Raw genomic sequence first — 23,259 nt, forward strand, 5'->3', positions numbered from 1 at the left:
TTATCATAATATTTTTTCTTTAAAAGATAGCTGCGTTCCGATTAGAAAAAATAGTAATTTTAGCATTACAATATCTATTTATTTCTGTTTCCCTGTAAATTGAATCTCGACCATTTTGATTGCTGCATCTGCTACTCATTACGTCTCAAATTCTCCATAAATAATTAGAGGAATTGAATTTGCGGCTAGATCACCAAAATCACAGATTGAATGTCAATTCATGTTTGCTTCAATATGATGAGTTGGTTCTTGTATTAGGTTACCATGAAGTTCAGCAGTTATAAGGGAACGTTTCGGTGTGAAATTCGCAGGTAGTTTGTAGAGGTTTATCTTTCTTAGCAAAACGAAAACAATCACTATGTGGATAAATCCATTTTAAAAATTCGGGGATCTTGTTCTATGAGTGCATTGAGGAAGAGGAAAATTACGGGAATATTTTTTAAATTTTCTGAACCTGTCACTAAAAGACTAGGGCGAAATACGAAAGGAAGTTCTAGGGACCCTAGAATATCCCTAGAATAAAAGAAAAGATACTTACCCGATACATACAGCTATTAGCAACGTACATTCAACTATAAGATATATATATATATAACTATAAGCTTATAAACGTAAGATAAATACGGTAATTTTAAACAAAATAATGTGTTGAACTGCATACATTTTATTCAAGATATTTGATACAAAAGTAATTCAATAAGTTACTGTAAAAATTAAATATATTTAATAAATTATATAATAAATTATGGTTCTTGGTTTTAATAAAAGGCTTCAAATAGATTGACTCATCTATATGGTACATTTCTATGGATCCTGCCCTCTGCAATGGCTCTCTATGAAACGTCTAAAGGAATTTTTAATCCTGAATTAAAAAAATAGATTCATCAAGGATGGAACCATAAAAATAAAACATCGGTTTATTTTCATAAACACAAACGTAAAACCAAAGTTTTGAATATTCTGATGCTCAGCTTCTTCATTAGTGATTTTCGGTTTGTGGAAAAACATAAAGCGTTTTTTAATGTCAAACATCACAAAATTCATAATTACTTTTGTAATGTTTGACATAGATTTCATTATATAGAAAATCAGAAGTTTAAGAATTTAAGAATGTCAGAATAGTCATGAAACTTGAGAATTTCTATCAAAACATTTAAAATATTTTATGAAATCTAGTAATAATATGTAATACGTATTCCAGATTTCTATGAAATTGATCGATTTTTGAGAAAATTTTGAAAAAGATTTGAGAAAATTGATTTTTGAGAGAGGCAGAATATTATTATCTTAGATGAATTATTCTAATTTATGTTACTATTTAATTATTTTAATGACGTAAACATTTTAACAATCGAAATACATAATACGATGTTTCAACAAATTCTATTTCTACTTAGTTAAATAATATTTAATAATATTAAAACTTCTGTTTAGTAAAGCAATCAATCAATATCGAGTATTGTGCATGATTTAATGCGGCTCGGAACTCTTCAAACAATATACATCACAATGCATGTTGTAACCCAATCGAGCTTTAAGAAAATACTAACGACATAATTTTTCACTTTTAATATATTGTTTTCCGGGACGTGATCCAACAATATATTAATTTAAATGAAAGATACTTCAATCTTAAGTTTATAAGAATTCTCGTCAAAGAATCACTATGATGATGAAAAATTCTTTTGTTGGCTATTAAGACTGCCTGCAATAATTATTACTTGATTTGAGAAAATTTATTAAGAAGTACAAATTTCAAACTTTTTTCAATGGCGGGAATTTTTAGGCTTTTGCACTACTAAGGCCAGAATTGGTGGTCAATTTATTATGGATGCACCTAACAGGTGGCCACTGTTACTGCCTATGAGAGGACAGATATATTACGTCCACTTCTTCTCCGGGATTCGAACCTGGCCACTTCGGTGTCGCAGTCGGCTTCCCTAACCACTATATTGCCAGGGCGGCAATTTCAAAAATTAAGATAATTAGCAGTAAACAGCAAATAATAATTAAATCTCAAAAGCAAAAACTTTTGTGTTCTTCGTAAATCATGCGAAATTGTTCTCCATAATTTAAAGAACTAATAACAGAAAAAAGTAAATAATAAACGCAACTTTATTGTTACGCGTTAGAAATTTAATCATCGTTTAGAACTTACGAAATGTTACTAAGCTATAAAACAAACTAAAGACTTACAGACTAAAGACTCTTTACTGTAAAAGCTTACGCATTTCGGAGAAGTAAAAGGAAAATGTCCTAAAAACTAAACATTAGTAAGTACTATTTAAATAACTAATATTATGTTTAAATTTTACATTAGATGTTGTATGGGTGTATGCATATAGAAATTTATGCATCGATCAAGTCCAGTATTCCGTAGGGTATTAAAAACAACATCCATGATCTCCTGATAAGTTTGCTTTCTTACGCTAACATTCTTTCGGCAGTGAAATCTATTTTACATGCAATCTCATTGACGATTACGAAATAGGCAAAAAACAGAATTATTTTACTAACGCAGTGATGAGAAATGTATAGTTCTCCCTTTTATAGCAATATTTTGGCATATTTTCAAAATAAAAATACATCAAACAAAATTTTCCTCCACCCAAACATGAGCACCTGGAAGCCTGAATTTGGAGTTTCGAATTTGTTTTACTGTCTATTTTATATTTTGTAAAACTGTAACGAATTTTTGATTAATAAACTCAACAATTTCTGAGTGAGCAGTGGCAATGCTGTACGGAATAAAACATTTTCATCTCCAGCGTGCGAGATTGTCTATCGGAAATCCTAGAACTATGCTGCTTTTAAATATATTTAGCCCAATGTGGCGTTGGTCCAAATGCCCTCGAAACGTGTATGTGTCTGTAAAAGAAAAAAGAACGCCTGTTTGGACATAATACTTTAAATATAAAAACTTTCAATTTTTTAATTTATTTATTTGTTTTGCAAATGATTCTCAATGTGGCTATGGTACGTAATAATTTAATGACCCAGTGGTCTCCAATTGAAATTGCTTGCGGGCCGAATCCGTGATCTAAGAATAGCTGATGTGCCGTGTTATTTCCTCTCTACCTTCTTTTTTTTTTAAAAAAAAATGATAAATTTGTTTTAAAAATATTTTAAATGAATTTTAAATTTAACATATTGAATATTTATTAAAACATGTAAAAGCCATAATAACATCGAAATGGAAGAAAATTTATATTTATATTTATTTCCCATCTGAAATCTTTAGTTTGGTAACTGTAAGATATTTTTCGTTGGTTATGCTTTGTAATTAAAATATACTGACAGCTGAATATTAAACTCTTAGATTAACTTTTCTTTCAAATATTAATCCCCAAATAACTTGCTTTAATTTAGATATTGTAAATTATTATAAAGTTTAAATATTTTAAATTTCTAAAAATAGAAAAATCATGAAAAATGTTTAATCAAAAAATTATGAAATTGATGTTTCCAGAGAAAGTTTACTAAGATAAAAGTTGAAAATAAATAATAAAAACCTTTCTCTTATTTATTAAATTTTTTCACTCAAATAAAAATACATTAATTTAACATAAATAATTATGAGCTTCATTATCTCTTACTGATAAAAATAGCAGTTATTAATCTTCAACTGTGAAAAAAGGCTGTTCATGTATTAATGTTGTAGAGTCTTTTAGTATGTTTTGGAATCATACACTGGAGACCCTACTGGAAAGAGTAAATCGCGAATTCTCGCTAGGTCTTGGAAAAACAGAGACTGTAGAAGAAGGTTTAAATAACATTTTTATTTGAATTAAGCTTAAAAGAAACGTACTCCTTCGGTGCTTACAATTTACCATCACTTGTGGCTAAGTAACTTGAACAGAAAATAAAGTAAACATTCACTATAAAAGTAAGATTAGCTACACGACTGGCTCCTGCTTTATCTAAACCGCTAAATCGGCTGCACACAGCAAAGCAGAACCTAGAATATCAATATGTTTTAAAGAACGTGGCTAAGCACCAACTATTCACGTACTGAGCTATTTTAAACACGTGGCATAAACTCCGAACTAACTCTCCTACTACAAACACTTAAAACCGCTGCTTAAATACTGATTCTGAACTCACTTAGATTTTCATATACGTCATTAAAATTTATATTCTGGTAGGAGACTGAAATCAGGAGGGAAAGAAAAGTTTCTAAAACTAAAAATACTTGGTTAGAATAAAATAAGGCCTTTACAATGTCTCTTTTTTGGTATTGAGAGGGGAACAAAAACGGAAAATGTTAAAAAAATCTGCATCCTCGAATCTTTGAATAAGATTTATACTGCCCACAGTTAATTAATTATTTCCATTTATAAATTTTTTGGTGCGTTATTCATATTTGTTTCTAATGAAAGGTAAACTAATATAAACTCGGACTTCAAATAACTAAAATTTTAAAATCTTTGCAACAGCGTATTTGCAAAACATACATAATTGAAATATTTTCGCGGGCCGCATAAAATTGTTTCGTGGGCTGCATGTTGCTCGCCGGTTGCCAGTTTGACATCACCAAACACAAGTATTTAAAAATATGTAAATCTATTCCTAAAATTTTAACTTGAGGTAGAATATAATATGGTATATAATGTATTAATATATGACAGTACGTTTTCAAGTTTCTAATATTATTCAAAAACGCTACAGTAAAACTTGTCGATATGCAACGTATTATTAAACACAGACATAAAATCTTATATTAAGACTTGTTTAAGATCTTATTTTAAGACTTTATTTAGACATATTTTTAAATTTATAATTACTCTTACACAATTACACACGTCTATGAAAAAGTCACATTTAAAAGATTTATAACTATATTCCTCTCATAACAGTTCTAAATTTTTATTTAAGAATTTAAAAAGGAACTTGTAGGCTAAAAATTAACTACTAAGTTATATGTATTTTGAAAACTGCTAGTTCATACACGAATTTCTAAATATTGCTTTGTTTATGTAATTTGTTTTTTAACTGTAATAAGGTGATTATTTAATTTCCTTTTTTACTCTACTAAGGTCATAACTGTTTACTTTACCTTCTCTCAAAGCGCGACACAGTTAACTTTCTATATCAGTGGCTATTACTATACGATCACCTCCCCCTCCTTTCTAAAATTCGAAAAATACGTATACACTTATTTAAATTCAAATAACTTTTTAATGTACTTTATAAATTGAGCAACAGAAAGTGTAGAAAATGTTGATAAAACTAGAACTTGAATAGAAGCAGTTTTTATACTCTGATACTTAAAGAAAAGGCTGACTCCCTCTGAAACTAAGATATTACCCTCTTGTTATTCCTCCTATTATAAATCATAGACTACTTTGTTCTAAATTGAGATCACACACTTTTTAACTTATCCTTGTACATATGAGAAAGTAGGGGACTGTAGGCGGTGGATAGTTACTCTCGATCGTTTACGGACCAATGAAGTGTCAAGTGAGGAATCACGTGTACTGAAGGCGTGGTTTATCGGAAAAGCGTGTTGATTTGTCCCTGAGGTTTCCGCTGTGACCATTATAAGACGCGAAAGAAGAACTTGTTTCATCAAAATTAGAAAACTATTTAATGTTTTTAAAATCTTAAAGATCTGAAAGTGATTTTTTTTTTATATTTCACAAAGCGCTGAGAGGTTTTTTAATTATCACAGGCAGTTTTAATTCTGGAAATTTTTCTCATCATTTAAAACAAAATCACTGTTTCTTCTTCTGATAATCATTAAGCCTATATTTTGATAACACATCTTTCTTTTTTTGTTTAAAATTTAATTTATGCGTTTATTTTCTTTCAATATTTTACTCACAGTTATAATATTCATTTTGAGATAGTTCTGATGCTAAAAGGGAACATAGTGCATCATAATTACTGAAAACGTTTTTGTTCCATTTCGTACTCCATGCAAATAGAGGTTTATCTTCCCTCACTTTATTCAGTTTCACTTGATGATGTTTCTTGAAATAAAATCTACTTTTTTCGAAAATAAACAAACCCATTTTGATAATGTTGACGATTTTATTTGAGAAAGAGGCTCTAAAAAATAACAATAAAAATACAGGCCACTCCATTTCACACTTTTCTACTAATACAGTTTTTTAATCTTTAGAATAAACTTCTTTTGTTGCTATTCTGACAAAGCACAAAGCTTTCTCTCTTTTTTGTGATTCGCGCTCTTTGTTTCTTCATTTATTTTATCGTCTGCAAAAGTCATTTGCATTTAAATTTCACATACCTATCCACTTTTTATCTCTCAAAATGAAGTTTTATTAAAACTTGACGAATAATAATAAATAACTGAAACAATTAGTTTCACTGCAACATATCATAGCAATGCAATGAATTGTAATAGAAAGTTGTGATCTTCACAAAAATGTTCTGATCAAGAGCTTTCGTTAAATTGATTTACGTGCAAAAAATTTATAGATATAATTATATCTACAAAACTTCGAATCCGTCTGAACACACTAATGATGAAATTTCATGTGCTTTTCAAATTTGAAAATTTGAGAAATGGTTAAAATTTGGATACTGATTTCTTTCCTTGGTAACTCACCTCTTTCATTATTCATCAATAAAACTAGGTTAAAATGTGATACTAGGGTTTTCAGACTAAACTATCATAATACACTGGACATAACTCTGATAATCTATAAAGACTTAGATAAGAAAGAAAAATAAGATAGATAAGAAAAATGCACAAATTTGATGAATTTTTAATGAGCAATTAAATTAAAGCGTTTCTTTTATAGTTAAGGAGCTTGTTTGGGAAATTAAAACTAAGATGTGTTACAGCAATTGAAAAGAGAAAAATCTATATTATCATATTGGAAATTATTTCAGAAATTCATTAATCTCTCTGTTTATTACTGAACATTTATACATGAAATATAAGTTTTGTCAGAAGACTTTCGGATTTTAAAAGAAAACAATTATTTTACGAAAGTACGATAACCAAAAACAGATATAAGAAATGCCTAAGCATCCAGTATAAATTAACAATACCTTTTGGGAAAAAATCAACACTACCTTTTTGCTGTTAACATACTGTCGAAAACTCTTAATCATGTCATGTGTTTAACAATTAGATTTTTAAAATTATCAAAATGTTTATTTACTGTAGTCTTCTTTCAAATGAAAGATAGCAACTTTTAGTTGAAATTGTGTGCGTTTGAATACCATATTTTCTCATTTATTTTCCCCCTTAGCTTTTTAGCGCCAGATTCTGAAAATTCTAAAACTATTCGAGTAATTTTCGTGTTCTTTATACATTCACAAAAGGAGCTCCCCTAACTTTTAAAATGGATGCGCCCCTGTAATAATTGCTTTCGTTTTATTGATAAAGACAATTCCTAGCAAGCTATTTGAAAAGGTTACGCCGAACTTTACCCTAACTACTGAAATTTATTATCAGCTTAATATAAGAACCGAGGCCCACCAGCAGATGAGTAGTAAATTCGCTGAACACTGGTAGTTCGGTCCGAGGTCCGAGGTTTGGTCCGAGGTCCGAGGTTTGGTCCGAGGTCCGAGGTTTGTTCCCTTAGAAAGTCCTTCCTTTAAGCAGGTAGCCCTTGCTTGCCGTAATCAAATAAACCAAACCAAATCAAATACAAGAACCATTTCATCACAGCAGAGCAAATAGCATTCAGTCTATGATTTGCCCGAGTTAGTTGTACATTCCCCTTCTCTAATTATTTATGGATGATATGAGGCCTAAGGATTAGCACAAACAACAATAACAGAGGGTGAAATGCAAGTTACAAGCAAGTAGAAAAAGGTATCTTATTAGATCTTGTAATGTTAATATTACTATGCATGCTTACTGGAATGAAGTCTCCTTTTAAAGAAATAATATTAAGATTTTTTTTCGAATGACAGGCGCTTGTCTATAACGGTATTGCCCACTCCTAAGGCCAGAAGGGGTGGCCATTTTTATTGTGAAGGGGGCTAATAGGCGGCCACCGTTACCTTTTATGAAGGAACAGACAATTTTTACATTCATGTCTTCTCCGAGATTCGAACCCGAGCCCTTCGGTATCGCAGTCAGACTCCCCTAAACACTATACCGTCTGGGCGGCATATTGAGATTGTTACCTATAGATTTTCAATGATTAGTTTTCATTTCTTATGCTCTTACTATAACTGCATCCTTCGAAAATTAAATTATTCGTATTATCGATTTTCCGGAAAAAAATTAGTAAATGAAAGGAGGAATACACGAGAAAATACGGTAGTGAGTATATAAAGTATTTTCTCCATCCTTTTCTGCATGCCTTCATCGTGGCGTAACGGCAGCACACTCGTCGCGTATTTGTGAGGAGGTCCAGGTTCGAGTTCCGGTGAGGGCATTGCACATTTTTCCTTTCTTCTGCTTCAAAAAAAAAAAAAAATCTAATGAATCTACAAGTAAATTAAACAAACATGGAAATGTGAAGAGTGAAGCTAACATATGCTGGCATCCAGTCTACGATTTTGCTAACTCACCTGCACATTCATCCTCTGCAATCACTTAACGGTTGACTTCAGGCCTAAGAAGTAGCAGAGACAAGCGAAACTCAAGTATAAGTAAACTCAAGATATAAGAAAGTAGAAATGAAGATAGCTTATTAAATATTTTAATGTTTATTTCACTACGCATTCTTATTAGAATGTACGTTTCTTTTAAAGAAATAATATTGTTTTGACATTTTAAAGAAATAATAATTACCCGTAGTTTATCAATGGCTGCTTTTCATTTGTTATACTCGTACTGTATCTGCTTCCTTCGGAAATTAAATAATTCACATAATTTTCTTCTTTCGATTTTCAGACGATAATATTAGTGAAAAAAAGAGAGGAAAATAGGGAGGAAAATGTCGCAAGGAACGAAATATGCATTAAATGCACTCTATTTTTCAGTCAATGTAATGGATGAATGCAGGAAATCTCGATTAAAGCTATTCTTAATGCAGGTAGTTACAAGTACTGCTGATGAAGAATAAAACTTCCCAGAGGCTTTTAATTAAGAAAAAATGTAAAAAAGTAAAAAATCTGAAAGGTTTCAGATTTTAAATTACGTCCAAAGGGGCGTTTTTAACGTTTTGTGTGTCACCTTTATTTATTAAATATCATGTTCTTTGCACTTAAACCATAAAATTCAGTTCAATAGCAATATCGCAAAATAATTTTAAAATGAGCATATCTTCAGAATTTCCGATACACAGTTCCGCGCGCTGGAAAATAAAAAGGTTCCCCCCCGGTAGAGTGTTACCATTGCTCGATTTGAAATTGTTGAGCTTGTTAATCGAAAATTCGTTAAAGTTTTACAAAATATAAAATCTATAATAAAACAAATTCCAAATTTCAAATTTGGTCTTCCACATGCCCATATTCGTAGGAGGATTACGTCATTCAAAATTCGATGGCTCTATGTACCGTTGCTTTATCACAGTGCGAGAAATATACATACATTTATGCAGATTTGTCATTATTTAATTTCTTCAAATATAATGCAGGACTCTAACATTGGGTGGCAACAGTTTGAAAAGTGAAAAGGATATTTATAGTGATTCAACGCAAAATCGCAAAACGAAAACTGTAGTCCTTCAGGAACAAAGCCCCTCTGGATTAATAAGTTTTATCTTTGATAAACATAATTTAAATTAAGTGTTTTAGCTTCTTCTCCCAAGTTCATTAAATTTTTAAAATATTAATTAGAAGTATATACAATTATTTATGTTATTTAAAATACCTGAGATGTTAATCTTGAATTTGTAGCGAAATTTTTAGTACTAGGGAAAAAAAAGTACAGTTATAACCTTTTGTTTCCTTTTATTATTATTTTTACTTATTTTATTACTTTTGCATATACTTGGATTGTATTTTAGAAATTTCTGAAACAGTTATATTTTTATTGGAATTCGAATTATTATGAACACATAATAGTTGAATGCTTATAACGATTCAGATTAAAATGATGTTTTTTTTATCACAATGAACATATGACATGCAATAATGTTTTTCTGTAATTTTTTGGCATAAACCTAATTCAGTTCTACTTTGCATGTGTCAGTATCATAGTTTTAAATATTCCCTGTTATAAATGATATTCATATCTTTACAAATTGGTTTCGAACTCTAAAGAAGAAGGAACTCGTTTTCTGTTCTGTACTATTTTATAGCTGAAACTGATTGCAAGTGGTTTAAATTAAAACCCTGAATTTCCTTTTATCAATAAACAATATAATTCTTAGTTTTAAATATATATATTTTGAAATACAAAATATTATCAGGTTTCTAATTTCCTAACTTTATAAGTTTCAACCTTTTCAAGGTATATACTCGCATATATATTTTTTGACTTCCTTCATAAGTTCTTGCTCAATAATATGAAAGTTTTTTTTTAATTATAGATTTATGTTATTTTCTCTATGTGATTTAAAATTAATTAAAAAGTAAAAAAAAAGTAAATTTTGAAATTTAATTTATAGTATTTCTTCACTTTTTTCTCCTATTTTTGTAGCTAATTTTATCGTCTGAAAATTAAAAGGTTACGCAAATAATTTTATTTCCGAAGAATGCGGTTACATAACGAAAATATAACAGATTTTATCATTTCTACTTCCCTATAATTTGAATTTCGACTGTTCTTATTGTTGTCTCTGCTACTCAAGAGGCCTCAAATCATCCATAAATTATTAGAGAAAGTGAATGTGTAACTGAGTCAGAGAAATCCTGCGCTGAATATTAATTCGTGTTTGGTTCCCCATGATGGGTCTGTTGATGCATTACACTGGAGTAAAGCTCAGCAGTTATAAGAGAAGGCTTCGGCATGACCTTCGCAAGTAGTTTGTGAAAGTTTATCTTGGATAGCAAAACGAAAACAATCACTATGTTGATGAATCCATTTTAAAATTTGGAGGAACTCGTTTCTTGAACGTATTGAGGAAGGAAAAATTACGTAAAGACATCAAAAATAAATTTACCTTCATTTTAACAATATTCCAATAAGAAAGAAGCCTACATTCCAATAGGAATTTATAAGAATATTAACATTAAAATATTTGACGGATCTGACGGATATCTGGCGGTAACTGAGCCTACACGTAGTGCTGGCTTAATTATATAGTAAATATCTAAGGGTATCTGTTGGGAATGAGTTTTGATTGCAATTCCCAAGAGAGACGTCAGAGGAACGAAAGAGAAGGACGATGAACATAAGGCAAGGGTTTGGAAAGATCGAACATATCAGCATCAGAAATGGCTACAATGAGCTGGAACGTAAATAATGGAAGTAAGATGAAATCGCATGTTTCGAAAATTTCTTCTTAAGTGTGAGAATACTTGCTACGCCCGGTTAGTTTAGAAATGAATCTGCACAAAATACGTTTCAAATAATAAATGCAAGGTAAAATAAAAATGGCTGAAACGTCAATACAAAACTGCAAATACAAATCGAATACACTGAATAAAAATGAAAGTAATCAGAGGAAAACAATTTACCAATAAACCGAAGAAGAGAGAAATACTATGTATAATAGAGGAAGCTTAACATTATGTGAATGTATCAAAATTTTCAGAACGTAGAGCTAAAAAAAAACAGGGGAGGAACATGCGAGAAGGAAAATTTCTAGTTTTAAATGTCCTTCAATTTTTTATTTTATATTTTTAAATGCTTTCTTCATCTTTAATTATCCAGAAAATATATTTAAAATCTTACACAGATTTAATCACAAAATATGAGATTTAAAATCATTTGATTATGTTTATCAACCGAAATAAAACGGGAAATACTATTTTAATATATATAGAGAGAGAAATCTCCAAAAGTTTCTGTAATTGCTAAGTTTGTGAAAAATCCTTTCTTTTTTAAAAAAGAAAAGGACAAAAGACAATTTTTCTTCATTTGGGAAAAATTAAGATAATTAACTATGATAAAAATATTCTTTCACAATAGAAAGTCAAATTTGTGTTTTTTGTTTAAGAAAACCTTTCTTGTTTTTAGAAGATAGACATGAAGAATACGACGAATTTTTCTCAACATTTATATTAAAACTGAAAGCTAGATATTGTGTTCTTATGCAGTTTTCTAAAGATTACTTAAAATTAAGAATGATACTTAAACCCCACAAAGAAATTTTCATTCTGAAAAATTTAACTCATTCTAAAAATTATTATGCTAATCATATTTCATTCTAATAAACTAATTTTTTAATATTAAAAACGCAGTTGTTTTCATTTTGGTACAGTATGTTTTTCCATACACAGAACTGTATACTAATTTAATGTATTTTTATATTTTATTTCCTGTTTTTAAATTAATCACAATTCATTGGATCCCGCACTTCCGCATCCTGGCACTCTTCGAATTCGAGAACACGGGGAGGTGGGCACACGCGCTTCGCGTTAGTGTCTGAATCGATTTCCGGAATGATCGAATGAGTTTGTTATTCAAAATTATTTCCTTCCATCTACAAAAGATGTCTTTACAGCCTGATGCATTTAAAAGATTTCGCAGATTTCCTCATTCCCATGAAAGCGCTCCTTTCTCACCACCATTTGGAAGAGAATGATATGTTGCCATTTATAAAAACGCTATTTTTTCTGAATTAAAGAGACATCAGACTTCGTTAGCATGGTATTTTAATATCATGAACAGTTTGGAATTTGTTACATAAAACTGCATTCTATGTTTTTCTGTCCTTTCAAAAACAAGCAAAAGAGAAGATTATCAATATTATGAGCTATAACAGGCTGGGAATCGGTATTACTACCCAATAAGCTGAAAAGCCGTAAAAAGCCAATGAAATACCGCTCATATTACTTTAAGGTAATTATTAAACAAAAACAAATTATATTCTCTACAATATATGATTGCCAAGTCCTTAATGAGACAGGTACTGTATATTGACAAGTCTCACTTTTATTTCACTAATGACAGTTGCTGAATCTGAAGACGTAGAAACATATCCAGTACTTTTGCCACTGTTAAACGCCCTACTCCTCGACAGCACAACATCATGCTTTGACTCGCCATCGTCATGGATAGTCCCCCCTGGTTCATGTCAGAAGCGCGATGATGCGTAGGCGAAATGCAGCAGCCGGTTGCCGCCCAACCGGTATAGTCAGAATAGTGGTTAGCAACGCTGACAATCGTACCGATAGATCTGGGTTCGCATCTCGGAGAAGGCATTGTTACTTAATTGTAAGGTTTTAGAGTCTATGCGGAAAGGATGCACTCAAAATACACGGCAAGCCGGAATCTTCTCGAGAGGTTGTTGGTGGAAAAGAGGGGTGGGAGAACCTCGGACTATCCCCTGGGTGTTATTTTCTATAATCAGTTCTGAACTGCGCAGTTAGTAAGATGAGATTGTACTTTTACGACCAATGTTGAACTTACGGCGTCCCAACCACTTCTACCTGTACCGAATCAACCTACTTCAGAGACTGCTGAATACTATTTTCCAGCAAGATAACGCTCTACAACTTACAGTTGTTATCACTAGACAAGGTTTCAAAGTTACGTTGTAGAGACATTAGGTTATTTCGAAGCAGAATATTTAAAATGAGCAACACCTTCGCCGGGAATCGAACCACGGACCTCTGGAATACGAGCCCGGCATGCAGACCTCTACACCACAAAGGCACGCTAAGAAGACAGGATAAATACCTTATAACGTATATAGGTTTTTTTCCACTAGTTTATCCACACCTCAATCTTATCTAGAATTTGTAGGACGTGGTTAACCGTCGTTTTCGTCATTTGTTTCAGCAGCCTCAATGTTACGTCCCTATCATATATGTTTCCTCTAGGCGGGATTGGATGGAGAAAGGAACATTTCTCAGAACCCACACATTTCCCCGAAACCTACGTCGCTAGGTTACCTTTTTTACCTACTAAACAGACTTGAACGCCAAACAGTAATCGATTATCGCTCAGATTGGGATCGCGTGATCCTTTAGAAGCAGAAATTCGTCTGATTCATTGATCCCTACCGGGACAGAGCTGCAGACGAAACATTTTTCAAAATTTTCCTAGTAGCCGGGAATCGTTTCCGTAGTTAGGTGGGACTTCGCTTCTAGTGGAGCTATCCTCCAGTTTAAACCAGTGCTGCTAGAATCTCGTTTCTCAGAAAAGTCCCGTCTAGCGGGGCCATCGCTAGATGTGATAAACCCTTTAGGAAGAATTATGGAGGACGACTGAACGAATACCGTCCTCCGCCACTAAGGACGAGATCCGTTCGCTGATTTCATCTATAGTTCGAAGGATTACTTCTAATACCGCTGTAAGTAGTTTTACTTTCTATTGATCTCCCTATACATTCGATCTCTGTGTTGCATTATCGTTTTCAAAATGAAATCAATTATTTATGTATGCATTCTTTGTTCGTCTGACAATTTTCATCATATTCTACTCGCTCATTCATGAGAATGTATTTTCTCTGTCAGGCGGTGATATTCCGTGTATTATTTTGACGCATGCAACACCTTTAAAAATGTGTTTTCATTAGTTTGAGAATATTTACATTACATTATTACGTTTAAGAAGTTCATTAATTTTGAACACTGTGTTTTTGAACGTTTGTTTCTGAATACAAGCTTATATTTTTAATATGGATATGACAAAGGATTTGACATATATACGCTTTTGTATTCAATAACGTATAAATAGAACTCAAAATTGTATCATAAAAGAATTTTGACAATAGTGAACTTTACTAACACATCTTATAGAAGCGGCAAGTGTTTAGATAATGGATATATGATTGCATTTGTGAACTAGTCAAAACTAAAGAAATTCTTTAAATTTCATGATAAAAAACTTAAAACTTTAGATACAGTGACATCTTTCTCCTTGTAGTTTGGGAACAAAAATAAAATTTGTTCGTCTGTAATGCGTTTATGTGTTATTTCTGGTGCATTTTAATTGAAACTCATATTTCATGTGAGCTATCGAAAACGTGTTCAGTTCCGCATTTATGTTATCTGAGTTTTTTTGCACACTAATTAATAAATTAAGATATACAAATGATTAATTAATTTCACTGAATTTATCGTGACACATTTGCTACCTTATTTCTTCTCGCATTTCATCCTTGAAGTTTAGCTCTAGGTTCTGAAAATTTTAACAACATTCGCATAATTTTTCTTTTCCCTATTGCACATTTTCCCTCTGAAAGCTAGTTTATTGGCAAATTCTTGTTCTCCCGATTTTATTTTTATTCAGTGTATTAAAATTGTATTTTCAATTTTATTTTACCATTTCATCTATTTTATTTTCTACTACATTTATTATTTGAAACATATTTTGTGCAGATTCTTCTTTAAGCTGCCCAGACGTATTAGGTACTAACATACTTCAGAAACCTTCCAAACATGTGATTTTTCCTTACTTCTCTTACTAGCGTTTCAGCTCTTGTAATCTTAGCTACTGCTGATGTGTTCGATTTTTCGAAATCCAGGTCTTTTGCTTGCTCACTCCTTCTCCTTCGTTCCTCAAATGTCCCTCTTGGGAGCTGAGGACAAGACTCATTCATATGAGGTGCCCCTGAGGCTATACAAGGTAAGTGAGCCCGTCACGTTGCGCTTGCCATCGGATATCCGTCAGATATTGTAATGTTAACATTGCTATGCATTTTTATGGGAATGCAGCTTTCTTTTCAAGAAATAATATTGTTATAGTGGTCAGTAATTTAGCCATGACTACTTTTCATTTGTTATGCTGTCAGTATAACTATGTTTCTCGGAAATTAAATTACTCACGTAATTTTCCTCTCTCGATTTTTGAACGATAAAATTACCTGAAAAAGGTCCACAAATATTTATTTAAAATAAAATTGCCATTTAATAAATAAATTATATTTCATAATCATATCTTTTAAGCATTTTTAATATTTTACAGTAACAAAACATATAAAATATAAAGGAGAACTTTAATAATAATGAATGAACACTTTAATACTCTTGAATACTTTAATACTTTAGAAATAAAATTATGAATTTGTAGATACATTAGGTATTTTGAAGCAGGAGACATGAAAAATGAGTAATGCCCTCGACGGGACTCGAACCTCTCGAATGCGCGCCGAGTGTGCTGACATTACACCACGAAGGCAAGCTAAGATGGCGGGAGAAATACCTTATATACTCCCCCTTTTAAAGGCTACAGGGGATTAGGGGACCCAATCGCAGATTCCTGGTGGTTGAGAATTATCATCCACCACCTTTTTTTAGTTTGGGCGCCATTGTACAGACTTTAGGTTTTTTGACACTGAAATACGTGAAAAATTTGCAATGCCCTCGGAGGGATTTGAACCACGAACCTCTCGAATACGCGCTGAGTATGCTTACCATTACACCACGAAGGAATGCTAAGAAGGCGGGAGAAATACCTTCTAAATTAATGCGAATGAAAGAAAAATCGAAGTATCAAAGGACTGTAGTCTTTCTAAACGATGCCAACAATATTATTTACATATTTCAACGCAAATGTTGCAGAATATGTTTGCTATTGTGCATTTCTAAGGTTTATGGTAACTTGTTGTCAATTATTTTTCAGTTTTGACGACGATATCAAAATATTTATTTTGGTATATAAGATTTTAACTTTATCTGTTAATAATTGAAAATATTTTACTATATATAACTATATTTAATGTTTAATAAAATATAGTTATATATCGAGTATACACATGCAGTTTAATGCACATGCAATTTAAATTTAGTTCATATATGTATGTTCTTCATAAAATTTATGCTAATTATGACAGCACAAAGAAAGAAATGTCGGAACATAAGTCTTTGTATCATCTTTTCATGAACTTTTCAATGAAATGAGAAATGCTAGTGAAAATCTTAATAAATATCACATCTATCATCTTTTAAAAAACATCCCAAAAGTATTAATCAAGTATATCTCTCGAAAAGGATATTCATATAAGTGAAAAGCAAATGAAAATGAGCTGTCACGCTTGTATACGTTTACCGTTTGTAAGAATTCCAAATTGTGACAAGCGACATTTCAAAGCGATCTCTCGAACTAAACTCGACGCGAACTTTTGAATTCCAATATAATACCGAACGCTCAAAATGAGATGAAGTGCGTTCTTTGAAAGGCACTCCCTCCCCCTCCCCCTTAATTAACTCGGATACTGAAGATTTCACTTCAATGCGAGCTATTCAAAAGAATGAAGAAAATAAAGAAAATATTCTTCGAGTGAATAGTTTACTAAGTTTCCGCCATTTAAAGCTAGGAAGTTACATGTGTCTGATTTAAACTATGAATACGTAGCTTAACTTTTATCCTGAACTGATTCTTTCTGATATGAATGTCTAAGCAAGTAAGAATATGTTACTCTGTTACTTAAGGAAAATACAGTTTTGTATCAGTTCATTTGATGTAGAAAATCTTCGGAATGCAAAGAGATTCAAAAGTTTCGAAACTGGAAACAATAGGAATGCCAATGTGAGAGAGCAAAGCGCAATAAAATTTCGGGCATACAGCTCTTTGCTTTCTTGCAATTTGCTAGAGAGCTTTTCTCTCCTTTTCTGAGTTGATTTCCAAAGTTTAAACAAGTCTGGAATAATGAAGCAAAAGCTTATATGGATAGAGAGAGAGGAAGAAGAATTGGTATTAGACCTAGAATGGCATTCATTCAAAGTTTTAAGAAAGAACGGAATTGTAAGTAGCAGTTAGAAGTATTTTAATGAGTTTCAAGTATAACAAGTCGAAGTCATTGTATTTTGAAACTGGAAAAGAGAAAATGGTAATTTGTTCTGCAATATATGCCATATTTTTAAAGATTAAAATCAAGAAAGTATATTTCTTTTACACTATAAATACTAATATATGAACTGAGATACCAACTCTTCCAGATATTAGAAAGAGCAAAAAATTATCGCTACGTTTTGGCATTTTGCGTTGGTTTACTATAAATGTTGGTTCGCTTTTTATATTGTTGCATTAAATATTAGAGCTCTGTGTTATATTTTTAAAAATTAAATAATGAAGAATCTGCATAAATGTATGTATGTTTCTCGCATTGTGATAAAACAATGGTACCTAGAGCCATCCAATTTGAACAATGTAATCTTCCATTGAATAGGGCATATGGAAGCCTGAATTTGGAATTTGAAATTTATTTTATTATCGATTTCCTATTTTGTAAAGCTTTAATGAATTTCTGATTAACAAACTCAACGATTTCAAAGCGAGCAAAGGCAATACTGTGCGAGGAGGAAAAAAAAACATTTTTATCTCCGGCGCGCGAGACTGTGAATCGGAAACTCTAAAGATAGGAAAGTCCCTTTGGGCGTAATACAAAATCTGGAAACTTTCAGAATTTTTTTATTTTATTTGTAGTTTTTTATTTTAACACTAATTATACAGTTTAAAAGAGAGAGAGAGAGAAAAGAAAGAAGAAAAATCCGAACAGATTCATATTTTAAAGTTCGCACCATATGAAGGTCTTTTATACTCCCACTAAGCATTGCAGGTCCCCATTCTGATCTTAAACCTCACTCTTACTAACAATATTTTCGCCTTTTAAACTTTATTATTCAGCATTGCTTTCTTTGTACTTAAGTTACATAAAAGTCAACAGCAAAATCACGAAATATTTAAAAACAGCATATCTTTAGAATTCTCCATAAGCGGTTAGGAGTTGCCACACATTTATTTCTTTCAAAACTATCCGCTCGAGCTGCCAGCCGCCTTGATGAATTATCGAAAAAAAAAGTATAATAATTATTTTAATGAATTCAACCAGTACATTTTCATAAATTTTGAGTCATTGCTTAGTTCTTAAAAATATTTTTATGAAAACTTTCATACTTTATACATTTCACTTTCATGCTTTATGAAATTTCATTTTCATAAAATATTGTCATTCATTTCATAAAAATACTTAATATATTTAATTAGACATATCATGATTTAAATACACTCATGTCCATAAATTAAGCATAATTCGGAGTCACGCGGAAATCGAACTCTAAAATAAATATATCACCTGTAAAATCACTACACACATCTTCAAGAATCATATGCAAATTTCAGGAAGTAACCAGATGACACCGATGGTACGTCAAAATGACGAGAGTGTAAGAGAGTGATATATAAGGAATACAGGCAAAGAAGTAAAATTGTTCCGAAGCGCTTTATAAGCATTTCAGTGCAATATGCGAATAGTTATGACACAAAGGACGCATTTGGATGATTTTTTACGTAGTAGAATTATCGGCCGTCTGGAATGTGGGCGTACCCAACTGAAAGTATCAGACGAACTTGGAATTGCCCAGAGTGCCATCTCCAGGCTTTGGCAATGATTCCAAGTTGATGGTAATGTGAGTAGACACATGTCTACTCACATTACCATCACAGCACATGTCGCCCCAGAGTTACAACGCCGAATGAAGACCGGTATTTGGCAGTTACTGCCAAAAGAAACAGGCGGAGCACAGCCTCAGACCTGTCTCGTCAGCTCTCTTCAGCCACTGGTACGACAATTTCAAGGCAGACCGTGTACAGACGCTTAGGACAGATTGGTCTATATGATCGTAGACCTGTCAGATGCGTTCCACTTACTACTGCAACTCACTGTCGCCAGCGGTTAGCCTGGAGTAGAGAGCATGCATTGTGGACACCGCAACAGTGGGCTTGTATGATGTTTTCCGACGAGTCCAGGTTTAGCTTGAAGTCTGATTCTCGCCGGACGTTCATACGGAGAGCTCCAGGTACCCGTTACCACCAAGAAAACATCATTGAACGACACCGTTACGGTGGTGCAGGAGGGCTCGTTTGGGGTGGAATTATTCTGGATTCCAGAACTGACCTGCATGTTCAAATTGGAACCATGACAAGCCAAATCTATCGGGACGTCATTCTGGAACAACATGTACGTTTGTTTCGGGACGCCATGGGCGCTCAATTTCTGTTTATGGATGACAACTCCCGTCCTCACCGTGCAAACATCGTAAGCGAATGCCTTCAATCGGAGGATATCACCCGTATGGACTGGCCAGCATTCTCACCGGACTTGAATCCAGTAGAGCACGTGTGGGATATGCTTGGCCGACGAATTGCAGCCCGTCAACCGCCTCCTACATGTCTACCGGAACTTCGGAGAGCATTGCTTTCTGAGTGGTGTAATATCCCCCAAGATCAGATCGATAATTTGATACTCAGCATGCCTAGGCGTTGTACGGACTGTATTGCATCGTCTGGGAGACAAACAATGTATTAACAATCATACCAACCATGTAATATTGGTTTTTTGTAAATACGTTTTTTTTTTTTTTTTAATTTGCTCCAAGTAGAAAAATCGCTAATTTTTTTAATAATATAAAACATATAGCATCTTTTTTTGTTCTTTACCTTTTGTTTAATAAATAAGCTTTACAAATAAGTCAAATTCATTTTGCTTCTAACTCTTCCTTTGCCTGATTTTGCATTATCCTTAATTTATGGACATGAGTGTACATTTTTATTGAAATCAATCAGATTCAAAAGTAGAAAAAAAAATTTTTAAGGACTGCATTCAGTGTTTTTCAGTCACTTCACAGTGTTAAGGTTTGCTACTCAGCAGAGATAGATTAAATTTGAAGTTAAATCTCTTACTGAACCGTAACACGCTGATGCATGGAGATAATAAGTATTCTATGGTTGCAGTGGCAACACATTGCTTTAAAATAGTCCAATTTGTGGATTAAAAGTTTGAACAAAATGTGAAATAAATCAAAAACAAATTCAAAATTCAGGCTTCCAGATGCGCATGTTTGAATGAAAGATTACTTCTATTAAAAATTCGGTGGTTCTAGGCGAGGAACTGAAGTCCACAATTCGAGGAACGAATATACATACATACTGATTCTTCATTATTTAATTTTTTAAGAAAATATCACATCGTGATAATATTTGATGGCAATAATTTGAAAAGTGATTCAGATATCAAAGTGATAGGGACTAAAATGGATTTTCGAGAATAATAGTATCTCTGATGATAAAAAAAAGAACTAAGCTTAAAATACACTTAGTCAAAAACTAATAAGCCAAGGAATTATCTTTTGCTTCTCCAATAATTTGATTTGATTTATAATTTCGGGCAATTCATTTCAACTGCTGTGCATATTGTATGTCAAACACTCCATGGGATTTGACATAATACAATCTTGTTTATTTAATAAAGTCTTAGAAAAATATTATAACAACTGATCAATGATTCAGGAGTAAATAAATAACAATTTGCCATTATACGAATTAGTCCCAATTAAAAATCAAGTTTTTTTAATTTCCGAAAATCTGTAGGATAGTTTACAGATAGTACTCACCCATTTAAATTATTGTAATAACATAAAAACATATGCCATGTTGTGTTTTTGGAGTATTTAAATCAACGGAAAAATTTGTAAACACACAAATAGTTTAACAATAAGTTTAATTTTGCGGAGAATTAAGGAGTTATCTGAATATTCGAAATTTTGTTGCCAATAAAATGAAAGCAATTAAAATTTTCAGTTAATAAATGTAGCTCTTACTTTTGTTTATGAAGTTTTATAGGTGAAGTTAAACGGTGGTCTGGTTCACTACTTTTATGCAGATTTAATACTGAAACAAAATTAATATATACATATTCTGCGATTAAAGAGTGTTACAAATTGCAGTACGTGGTAATTCTACCACACTCTGAGAACGGCGTTTCAGGTTGGATCATCGTTAATACCCTGAAGAACAGCCATAAAAATCATCCCAGGGCAGCTTTATTATCTATTGCGGGTACAAAAGTACATAAGCCGGAGTCCATTGATATCAATATCGGAGTGAATATGTTTCCCAAGCAGATAGCCCAGTGTTGAGGTCGATTTTTGCTTAGGGGCGGGAATAAAACAGTCGCTAACTGTCACCCGGGGGCTATGAGCGCGACCGCGTCGACATGGAAGACTCTCAATCACCAATAACCGCGCACGTGACCCTTAACCTTCTCCCCTCGCCTTACCCCGGATTAGGGGGCCCACTGGGGCACGCGACTTCGGTCCCCTTATTAATAGGGCAATCGGGACTCCAGGCGCTTCTCACTGTTTATGGACAATGGGACAAAGTTCCGCTGTCCTCTTCCGGATGCCTGGGCCCCTTCATTCTGCGTCCTGGGGGTGTTTACTGGTGACAGAAAAACTCCGGGGGGTCTAAGCAGGACTGCTGTGGAGTGTCCCGTTTTCTTCTGCCAATATATCAGTTTCTAGTTCTAATATCGCAGTCGTCTCTCGCTCTCTGTCAGCGGGATGCGTTCGGAGTTGGACCTCCCCTTTCTCACGCCTCTTCCAAATCCCGTGAGTCAGTGAAACGAGCAGCATATTAAACAGTCGGACTTCGACATCAATAAAAATGAAAAAATAGGAGAAAGAGAGAAGAGGTTGAAACAACGGAATTTGAAAATAGACAATTGTCGTAGCATTCGAACTGGATGCAGTCACTGGAACATAATTTTTTCTGTATAAAGTTGCAGAAAAGAATATTGAAAAGTTGTTCGAGCAAGAAAAAGGATTAGAGGTAGAAGTGGAAGACGTTCCAATTCGTCTTCCAATTAACCAACCAACTAACGCCTCTAACCATTAAGCACTTTGAACAACGACATCCAACAGCTGCTGTTAGCATCCTAATTGGACGCTCAACCATGCGCCTGGGTTAGTGAATACATTCATCAAGTTAATTCGTTCTTGTCCAGTAATACCTAAAATTTAGTCCCAATATAATATAACTTTTAATGCTGTCCTAAATACTGTCTTAATATAATTATTTTTGAATAAATAATACTATTTTAATTCAATTAATAATAAACAAAATAAAACGTAGCAATACATACAGTTTTAAAATGATATTTCATTTAAGAACTATTATAGCAGTTCAAGTTCAATTATCTGTTGCAAATGACATCATTTCACTCGCCAATAAGCAGGAATTAAAGACTGACGTCTCTTAATGATTAGTTTGCTTTGGTTTATTTAACTATGTCAAAGCACTCGAGAACTATCTGCCTAAGGGATGGGATGCCTTCGTGAAGGATTTTCTATGAAAAACAGGCTCGTATGCACATTAGACAGGAAAAACACGAAAACACACATACAGCCAGTCTTCCAACTCCGTTCTGAATTAAAACTATATAATTCTCATAGACACCAGATATAGTCAGAAACATATTTGTTGCTTTTCATGTAATTACACTGTGTTTTGTTATGTGTCGAACTACACACACTGACCAATAAATCAGAAAC

At 32.7% G+C, this 23,259-nt stretch overlaps 1 protein-coding gene across 2 annotated transcripts in view; it reads right to left on the minus strand.

Annotated features, from left to right (window-relative positions):
• The window catches only part of LOC118185358 (LIM/homeobox protein LMX-1.2-like), a 262,041-nt gene that overhangs the window by 208,686 nt on the left and 30,096 nt on the right, over positions 1–23,259 (minus strand). The gene's annotated exons all lie outside the window — the stretch shown is intronic.

This window comes from Stegodyphus dumicola, chromosome 12, assembly GCF_044657685.1.
Source record: "Stegodyphus dumicola isolate Sdum_Otavi_A_Nest chromosome 12, ASM4465768v1".
In the NCBI taxonomy this organism is placed as follows: Eukaryota; Metazoa; Arthropoda; class Arachnida; order Araneae; family Eresidae; genus Stegodyphus; species Stegodyphus dumicola.